The sequence below is a fragment of the Podarcis muralis genome, chromosome 5 (genome assembly GCF_964188315.1).
Source record: "Podarcis muralis chromosome 5, rPodMur119.hap1.1, whole genome shotgun sequence".
NCBI classification, from domain to species: domain Eukaryota; kingdom Metazoa; phylum Chordata; class Lepidosauria; order Squamata; family Lacertidae; genus Podarcis; species Podarcis muralis.
In genome coordinates this window covers 58,777,929-58,786,623 of record NC_135659.1, presented here as the reverse complement: position 1 = coordinate 58,786,623, position 8,695 = coordinate 58,777,929, and the positions used below count along the sequence as shown (strand labels likewise).

The 8,695-nt window shown below is 44.1% G+C and overlaps 1 protein-coding gene across 5 annotated transcripts in view; it reads left to right on the top strand.

Annotated features, from left to right (window-relative positions):
• The first annotated feature begins 237 nt into the window (after positions 1-237).
• Positions 238-8,695, top strand: part of USP49 (ubiquitin specific peptidase 49) — a 52,165-nt gene continuing 43,707 nt past the window's right edge. For 4 of the 5 annotated variants that reach the window (XM_028734150.2, XM_028734148.2, XM_028734153.2 and 1 more), the window contains exon 1: positions 717-787. The gene's annotated coding sequence lies outside the window, so the exon portion shown is untranslated. Of the gene's footprint in view, positions 582-716; positions 788-8,695 lie in introns of those variants that run through there. The other variant, XM_028734149.2, reaches the window with a different exon arrangement.

Genomic DNA, 8,695 nt, shown 5'->3' with positions numbered 1-8,695 from the left:
GGGAGGCTTCTCTTCCCCGTCCCTTGCGAGCCCTCAGCCCCGCTGCGAGACCCAAGCTCCCCGGCCAGGCCCTCCGCGACGCTCCGGAGAGGCAGGCGGGCGACCGACGAAATGGGGTCCTGCGTCTTTAAGAGCCCCTTTGTCTCTGAAACATCCTTATTTACCCTCCTGTGATTCAACCAAACTTAACCCCCCTCTTCCTCCCCCCGCGATTCACAAAGCCCACGGATGTCACAGCTCCGGGGGCGGAGCTAACGTATTCCCCGGACCCTCCTTCCGAGACTCCGCTTCTGGTTTTTATAGGATTTGGTTAGCTTCCGCAAGTGCCGTAAACTAGCAGTTCGGGGGAACAAGAGACGGCAAACGCGTCTGCTTTAGCTGCCACGCCGTTAGGGACGAACTGTTCCGAAGAATCTTCGGATTCTCGGGAAAACTAAAAACAACAACAACAACCACCCCACACAATCTGACGCGTCACTAGCGTAAATCAGTGAGAGGGTTCCCGCTCTTTCGTGTTACGTAGATGACGCCGAGAAGAAAAGGAACCGTCCAAGAAAACTCTCGGGAGCCCCCTTGCGCAGGTAGCGTAAACGTGCTCGCTGAATGGCGACTCGTCGTAGGGCGGCCCAAGCCGGGGGTGGGAAGGAAATAGTGTCTGGCGGGCGGTTCAGCCAACGGCAGCGCGGGGCGGGGCGAGCTCGGCGGCCAATGGCGGCCGGGGGGGCGTGTCAGGTACCGGTTGGGGTGTCTCGCGCTTGGTGACAGCTCGCGCGTGCTGATGATGGCGGTAAATAAAGGGGCCGGAGGGGGGGAGGGGGCTTTACCCCCTTGGGGGCTCAAACCCTAAATGTGGGGGAAGTGAAAGACCCACAGCTGGGGTGGAGAGGGGTGCTTCATGCGCGGCCCAGGGAGGCTGAGGGTAGAGGGGGGGCTTGACCCCCGATTTGGGGTGGGAGGTTTGAGGGGGCTCCACCCCTTTGGGGCTCAAATTCCATATTGGGGGTGGGGGGTTGTGCTGCTTTAAGCCCCTCCTTCCTGTTTGGAGGGAATTTCGCCTCCCCGCCTGGCCAGGCCGACGGAGGGGAAGAGGTCTTGACCCCTAAGCAGGAGAGGGGCTGGAGGAAGAATCCCCCCCCCCCAGCCAGATGGGAGGTTGCGCGCACCGAAGGGGAGGCGGGCATGGACCTCCTCTTGGGGAAAGGGGTCCAGGGAGCTTGCCCTGCGTGAGGGCAGAAAAGGGCACCAACCTCACCAACTGGGGGCGGGGGGGAGGGGGAGAGCGGCTATGACAGGATTTGCCGCCTGTGGCTGAACAGGCAAAGGCAGCAGCCAACTAACTGGTTTTTTAAATGCTCAAGCCAGACTACCTCGGTTGGAGAGACACGGGGTTCTTGTACAATCTGAGCGCTAGGGGTTGGATATCAAGCCCTTGTTGGACAAGGGGAACCTGAAGGCTCAGGCAGAGAAACAAAAGCAAAAAGAAACCCGAGGGTTGGGAGGACCGAGTCAGGAACAATTTAGAAATTAAAGTTGTAGGGACCCTTAAAGGAGGCTTTGGAAGGGGAGAGAGGAAATTAAGGGCTGGTGTGTATGGTACAGCTGCTGAGATCTAAGACAAGAAGCTCCCCATCTTAATGCTTGTGAAATGAATAGGGCCCTTAATGGCTAGAAAGCAGCAGCAAGAGAGTTAGAAGTTTGAGGATGCTAGACTTGGAACAAGGATTGTAGTGAGGAATATATTACATTGTTGCGGGTGCTAGCACTGGCAGCGTGGGAGAGAGCTAAAATAACGATGGGCAAGCAGGGTGGTGCACATTGGTATTGCTAAGCTGCGTGCAGTTCTTTGTTTGCTGGAAGATGCTTAGGTGGTTCACTTCAAGTGTGATGTTTCTAACTTCTTTTTTCAGAGCATTGTGCTCTGACTCCCATTGATCTATTACCACTTAATCCCACAGCGTTTCCTTCCCTCTGCTCCAAGTTAAGAACATTAGTATGAAATCGGTTTGAGAGAAAGCATTGTACTAAAGTACTTTTGAACTCATTTCTGTTGTTGGTTTGATTATATGTGTAGCAGTGCTGAAGAAGTTGTTCCAAGGATGGAACCATATGATGGAACTTGGGTGTCCCTGGAGTTAATGCAAATGAGAACACTTAGCCTTAAAGGATGCTTCCAGCTTTCGTAATAACTCATTTGCAAACGCTGTTTGTCACACAGCGACTATGCTATTGAAGTCAGTGCTGTTATGCTGCCCTTGTATGCAAAAAGAATGGGATTCTGAAGATAATGATTTTTGTGTAGTGCTGTTCTCTCCCCTTTTATAAATAAATTGTATATATTACCACATTAAAGTTAAAGGAAGGTTTTACATGCTTTAAAAAGCATTTTTATTGAACACATCAGCACATGTGAAAGAATGTTAAAAGTCTGTTTTATGTTACATTAACTAGTTTTTTTGCCAGATGAGCATGATCTTGTAGGGGGAAAGCAGCTAGTGAGGAACTGTGTGTTTCATGCATACTTAAAGATTGCAATGTTAAGCCTGACGTTCTTGCTATTTCAGAATGTGTTGGTTCTTTGATCTTTGAGAGAAGGAAGTAAGACTTTTTGTTTACTTCATCAAAGTTTTCCATTTTTCTACCCCCCCCCCATTGTTAGTGGAAAAAGGGGTGGGGCTAAGCATTAACTTTAAACTAGGTGGTTTGTTAAATGATGTCAAAAAAATAAGAGATGTCAAGTCAGGCATCTCTAGTTCCTTTCAATGTTCCTAAGGCTTTTGAGAAGCCTTGTGTTTTTCTTTGGTTGTGTTAAGTCCAATTTTATTGTGAAGAAACAAGTTTTATCCCTCCCCCAATAAAGCAAGTTTTAATTTCATGCTAAAATACTGGAAAATTTAAACACACACACCAAATTAGTAATATTTGTCAACGAAAATTTTAATGCCTGTTTGAAATCTATTTTCTCCAGTTTTAGAACTGAAACATTTGTAGGATATAGGTAGGAAAATGTTTTATTTCTAAATAAAGTGCAGAATATGAATGTACCATGTTTTTAATGATACATGTTTCTTCCTTGCCCCTTTACTAATGTGTAAAAAATTAATAAATCAGGATTTCATGTTATGTTCGTATCTATTCAAAATATATAGAAAAATAAGGGATATCAAACATCATTATTTTACATAGGTTCATTTTCAGATAGTCTTTTAAAAGGCGATAACAGCAAATACATTTTAATACAATTTCAACTTAATCAAATTTAAGTTTAGTTCTATCCCTTACCTCATATCAACTCATTTAAAATCTAAAACTTTTCTTATATAAACCTCCATACCACCTTATACAGATATAAAGGAGTCAAATTAAAACATAGAATATGGACTTTTAAAAAAATATAGTTTTGTAAATTTACAAAAATAAATAAATCTCCAACTGTTTCTCATTTATTTCTCTTTTATTCCTGTAAAATAGTTGGCTTTACCTGTGAGTCATTTGTATCATTGGCTAAACCTCTGTGACATAAAAAAACCCCATTGAAGAGCAGATAAGAGGTTGGCTGATAGAGGAAGTTAAGCACTCAAGGAAAAGAAGTGAAAACAAAAGATTCTGGGTTTTAATGTTATCAGGGACGTGTAAGAAGGAATTGGCAGGTAGTAGTATCTGGCAGCACAGAGGCGCCCCCCCCCCCCAATAATTTGACAGTCCTATTAATTTTAAAATAACTTAAATAAAACAACTGTCTGACTATATAGCACCCAAACATTTGTTAAGCAGTTGTACCCCATAATATTTTAGAAGAAAAACCTAATATAGCCTAACAAACAGAAGGAACTTGATTCTGTTGATGGAAAGAAGCAAGTAGGGCTGCATTTTCAGTGTACTCCTGAGTTTCCCCAAGGGTGCTCTGTCATCTTTTGATAGCTGGTATTATTGTTAGAAAACTGAAGAAAATGCTTCAACATCTGCACATGTGCTCTTGTTGGGAAGGGATGTGAAGAAGACTGAATTTAGATTAAACCAATTAGACTAAATGTTTCTTTCATGCTTTTTGGCTTTTATTTTAAATATATTAAAACCTACAGAAAACAGCCTGCTATCTAGCACTGAATTAATATTGCCAGTTTTAGGTGCCCATGTGACTAGGCTTCTAGGATTATTTAAGCCCTACCTTCATGATTAAAAGCTGGTTCAGTATATTTCCTTGCTTCCTGAATAACCAGGTTAGGACACTGGGAAATTTCTATAAAATGCATGTTTTCTAGAGCTGGACTAACAGCACCAAAAGCCCATGATAGACAAGATGTGGAAGATCTCTCCACTTCTTCTCCTTAAACAGTCATAGGGAGATTTTAATTCTTCCCAAAAATGCCATTTTCATGGATTTAATTATATCCCCAACCAAAAGGTGCTGTTTTCCCACTGGGGAGAACATACAGGTGTGTTTTTCCCAGTGGAGCAGTAGCAGCTTTGTGTGTGTGACAATTTGAGTTTGCGAAAACAGTATGAGGGGTTAAAACCTCCTTCAATGCTGTGGCCCTTATCAAATGCTGCCAGCATCCCACTCCAGTTGCTTTTAATCAAAAAGGCAATGGCAGGGGATGTGAGTACAGATATCACATCTCATCTAGTTTAGTCCTGCAAGTACATGTACATGTATTGTGTTTCCTTCTGTCTATATAAAAATTGACATTATCAAAGGATCATACCATTAAATTTTAAATATAGTTTCTATATTTTAGATATTAAGGCAAAATTTGCTAACCTGGTATATTCAAGATGTTTTGGACTACAACTTTTATTAGCTTCAGCCAGCAGAGCTGTGCTGACTAGGGTTGATGGGAGTTGTAGTCCAAGACATTTGAGTGTACCCAGGTTGGGGAAGAATCTGTTGAGGAGCCCAGCTGTTGAAAGCCTCTTGCAAGAAAACCAGCATCTTGAACTGCGCTGTGAAAACAACAGGCAGCCATCATTGTTCTTCACATTGTTATAAGCAGTACCTACATGAGGACACTCTGTGGGCTCTTGGGTACCCCATAAGAGAAAAGGAGCAGTTTCCCCCCTTATAACAACATGTTGATGCAGCATGTATCTAATGACTCTTCCTCATCAAGACGAGGGCTGTCATATTCCATTCCAGCTGTAACTTCTGAATAGCCTTTCATAATAATGATTCATCATACACTTAATTAAATCACTTCAATAACCTTGTGTGGTTATATGTTAATAGTTACTAGCTCTAAACTGGAGACAAAGCATTTCACTTTTGTGCCTATGAGTGTGGTTGGTGAAAAGTCTTCAAGGCTGCCACAGGAACCTAAAGATTTAGCAGCACCCAAAAACCCCCACACATGAGTTACTAATTGTCAGGGCCGCCTCAGGTCCCAGCTCACAAGAGACCAATGCCAAGTCCACTTTATATACAAAGATCTTTATTGGAGTACATTGTACATTCCACAGCCGAGGCGCGCAGCCCCACGTCTGTTACGCTTAGACCGCTGAAGTCCCCTCTGAGTCAGTACCGCCTCTACACCAGCTTAAGAGGCTTGTACTGCTCCACCTCTTCCGTTCCTTCCTTTTCCGCAGGGTCTTCCTGCCCCCTGGGGTTTCGCCCTTCCTGGATTCCCCTGACGCTGAATCCCCAGACAACTCTTCACCCCTCCTTCGTGCTTTGGGACCTGGCTCCTCCTCCGGGCTCTCTGTATTTCCGCGCGCCTCCACATTTGAACTTGGCACGCGTTCGCTACCTCTGACCTTCCTCTTGACAGTTACACTACTCCCTGTACTACTCTCCGCCCCTTCCGGGAGGATGTCTTCCCCCGATCTACTTTCCCTCTCTGCTTCCTGCTCTGCTTCTCCTGTCACACTGGAAACCCCACCCCCTTCACTCCGTTCCGGTGGGGAAGCCGGCCCCGATTCCCAACTCCCACTCGGGGTTCCCCTGCTTCTCTCCTGCTCCAGGCGTGTCCCACCTGTGACTCCCCTTGGCCTGACCACAGGCGCCCCCTTTTGGGAATCCTCCGATTCACTTGAAAGACTCATGGAATTCCTCAAGTCATTGTCATCCTCTTCCTCATCGACCTGGGATTCTTCCCCCTCGCTCTCAGTCTCCTCCCTCATCTGTGCCTCTTCCCCTGAACCCCTGACACTAATGGAGGACAAAGACTATCAATAATGGTTGTGCCCTGGGACTTCTTGAATGGGGTAGGGGCCTTGCCAATCAGTAGTTAGATTTCTTACTTGGATTTCACTTCTATCGGTCCATCTTTTCCCAGTCCTTACTAGCAATCAGATGCTATATATGAATCATGATTGCAGCATCATTTTAAGCCCAAGTCTTGGGCAACCTTGGATGGTTTGAAAGCTCAGAGTACATAACCACAAAATAATAATAAATAACAATGATAGGGAGCCAGGACTGGCACACTCACTGAGCAAGTAGGTGCCCTTTCCATTCCCCAATCTGACTGTTGTTCCTCCACATAGTAAATCCATGTTGTTAACCACCACTTAATACAGTGGTACCTCGGTTTACGAACTTAATCCACTCCGGAAGTCCGTTCTTAAACAGAAACCATTCTTAAACTGAGGCACACTTTTCCTAATGAGGCCTCCCTCCGCCGGTGCCCTCCCACCGTTCGGCTTCCGTTCTTAGACCAAGGTAAAGTTCACAAACCGGGACACTACTTCTGGTTTTGCGGAGTTTGCAAACCAAATAGTTCATAAACAGGGCTGATCTTAAACCGAGGTACCACTGTATAGGATGGATTTGCAGTACACATTTAATGTAGGATCTACCTGTGCAGTATTACAATTCCAACCTCTAAATACGAAGCTGCAGTGGAGGAGAGATGAAGAACTCTCAACCTCCCCCTTGCTATTTTCTGGTGGTACACTCCATTTCACTTTAGCTTAACTGTAAACATTGACTGTCTGTTGCCTGTCAGTCTACAAGCTTCCATAGCTACTGGCTGAACTGCTGTGAAGTTACAGTAGCCTGGAGAACTGGATAGGCATGGAGAGTAGTGGAGACTGAAAGGTTGAAAGGAAGTACCAGGTCCTAAATATAATGGATTTGGGGACAAAGCGGGGCAGTGAAAACAGCAGAAAGCAGAAGGCATAGAAAAGAAATGTTGGAAGCAGGGGGACTAAGAGAACGATGATGAGAGCAGGCAATATGCTTAGGGAAGTGGGGACTGAGGAAATTTTACTAAAAGGTCAGTGGGTGGAATCCTCCCTACCCCCACCCCATTGTGGATTCAGTTGCTATGATAACACAATATTCTGGTGGAAGCTATTTCACATGGAGAAAGGCACAGAAAGAAGTATGTTCTTTGGATGGAAATGGATATTGGAAAGGCAAAGAGGACTGTGGAGACATCCATATTTCTTAGTAGCTAGCTGTGGATGAATTAGCCCCAAATTTATAAGAGTTCCAAAAATCTCAATTATAGCATTAACTTCTCTAACCTTCGTTTGCCTGGGAAATGAGTATATGTGAGTTTTTGATGTGCTGTACTTGAGGCAAATCTGAAGAGTTCCAGGTGAGGAAGTAGACTTGAGATGGTTCAATATATAATTTTGCAGCGAGAGTGAAGCTAGACGCAGTGAGAGTAAAACGGACTGTGTGCTACACATGCACATGCAATTCTTTTAAAGCAGCCAACTTGACAATGCAGGTTCTTGGGAAGAGTACCGTTGTAGGCCGTGTATATATCCAGACGGTAAGCAGAAATTGATGCCTGACCAAAAAGAGAGAAAAAAAGCATAGAGGCCTGGAGGAGGCAGAGCCCAGCAGCCCATTCTCAGTGAAAGCATTCCTTCCAATGCTTCACGGGCTTGAACTAATACTACTTGTGAAATGTTTAGCAAATATGTAGTAAATGATCATGTACTACACTGTTAGGTTGTCTGTTGCCCAGGTTTCTGGAGGTTGATAAACATACTTTTGTCAGGTTGCCTAACTTTTTTGAAGCATTAGCTGGATGTTTTTAATAATTGGTAGAAGGAATTGTCTTATGCTTTATGTGACCTAGTGTCCCGTTAGCAAGGTTCTCTGGGGCTTGGCTTGATGTAACTTTGCAACTGATGTAGCTGCTTTGAGGGTCCTGTGGTAGAAAAATGGGATCTATTTACATACCAAATCATTCATTTGATCATTTGAAATTTCTTTAGCATTTCCTTCTTGACCCTACCAGGGTTTTACTGCTTTTTCTTTTTAATTAGGTGTTCACTGAACACCTCTTCATACAATAATCTAGGCACATTGTCAGCTCTTCTAAAGGTTGTGCATGCACACTCAAGTACTAGAGAAAGTATGAAACCCAGAATGTACTGAAAGCCAAACCTTGTTTTGGTAGTTAGAGACAAGTTTCTGGCCAAGAATTTGGGGCGAAGCGGGGGGGGGGGGACCACACAAGCCTTTCAGGCTGCTACCCAGGTGGTTATGTGAACAAAGATCCTTAACTGTAAGCTATTTTTACTAGCTATGTTAGAGGCAAGATATTTTAAGAATGGTTTAAAATAAATAAATTGGCCGGGATAGCTTAAATGGGCCTTTTTTTTTTTTTTTTGCTTGATTTTAAAATGTAGATGCAGATATAGTTTTCAAAATATCTTTAACTATGTACCATAAGGACTTGTGATAAGATCATAATTCTCTTAGAAGTGGTTGATCTTATTCAGCAAACAAGGTGGAATG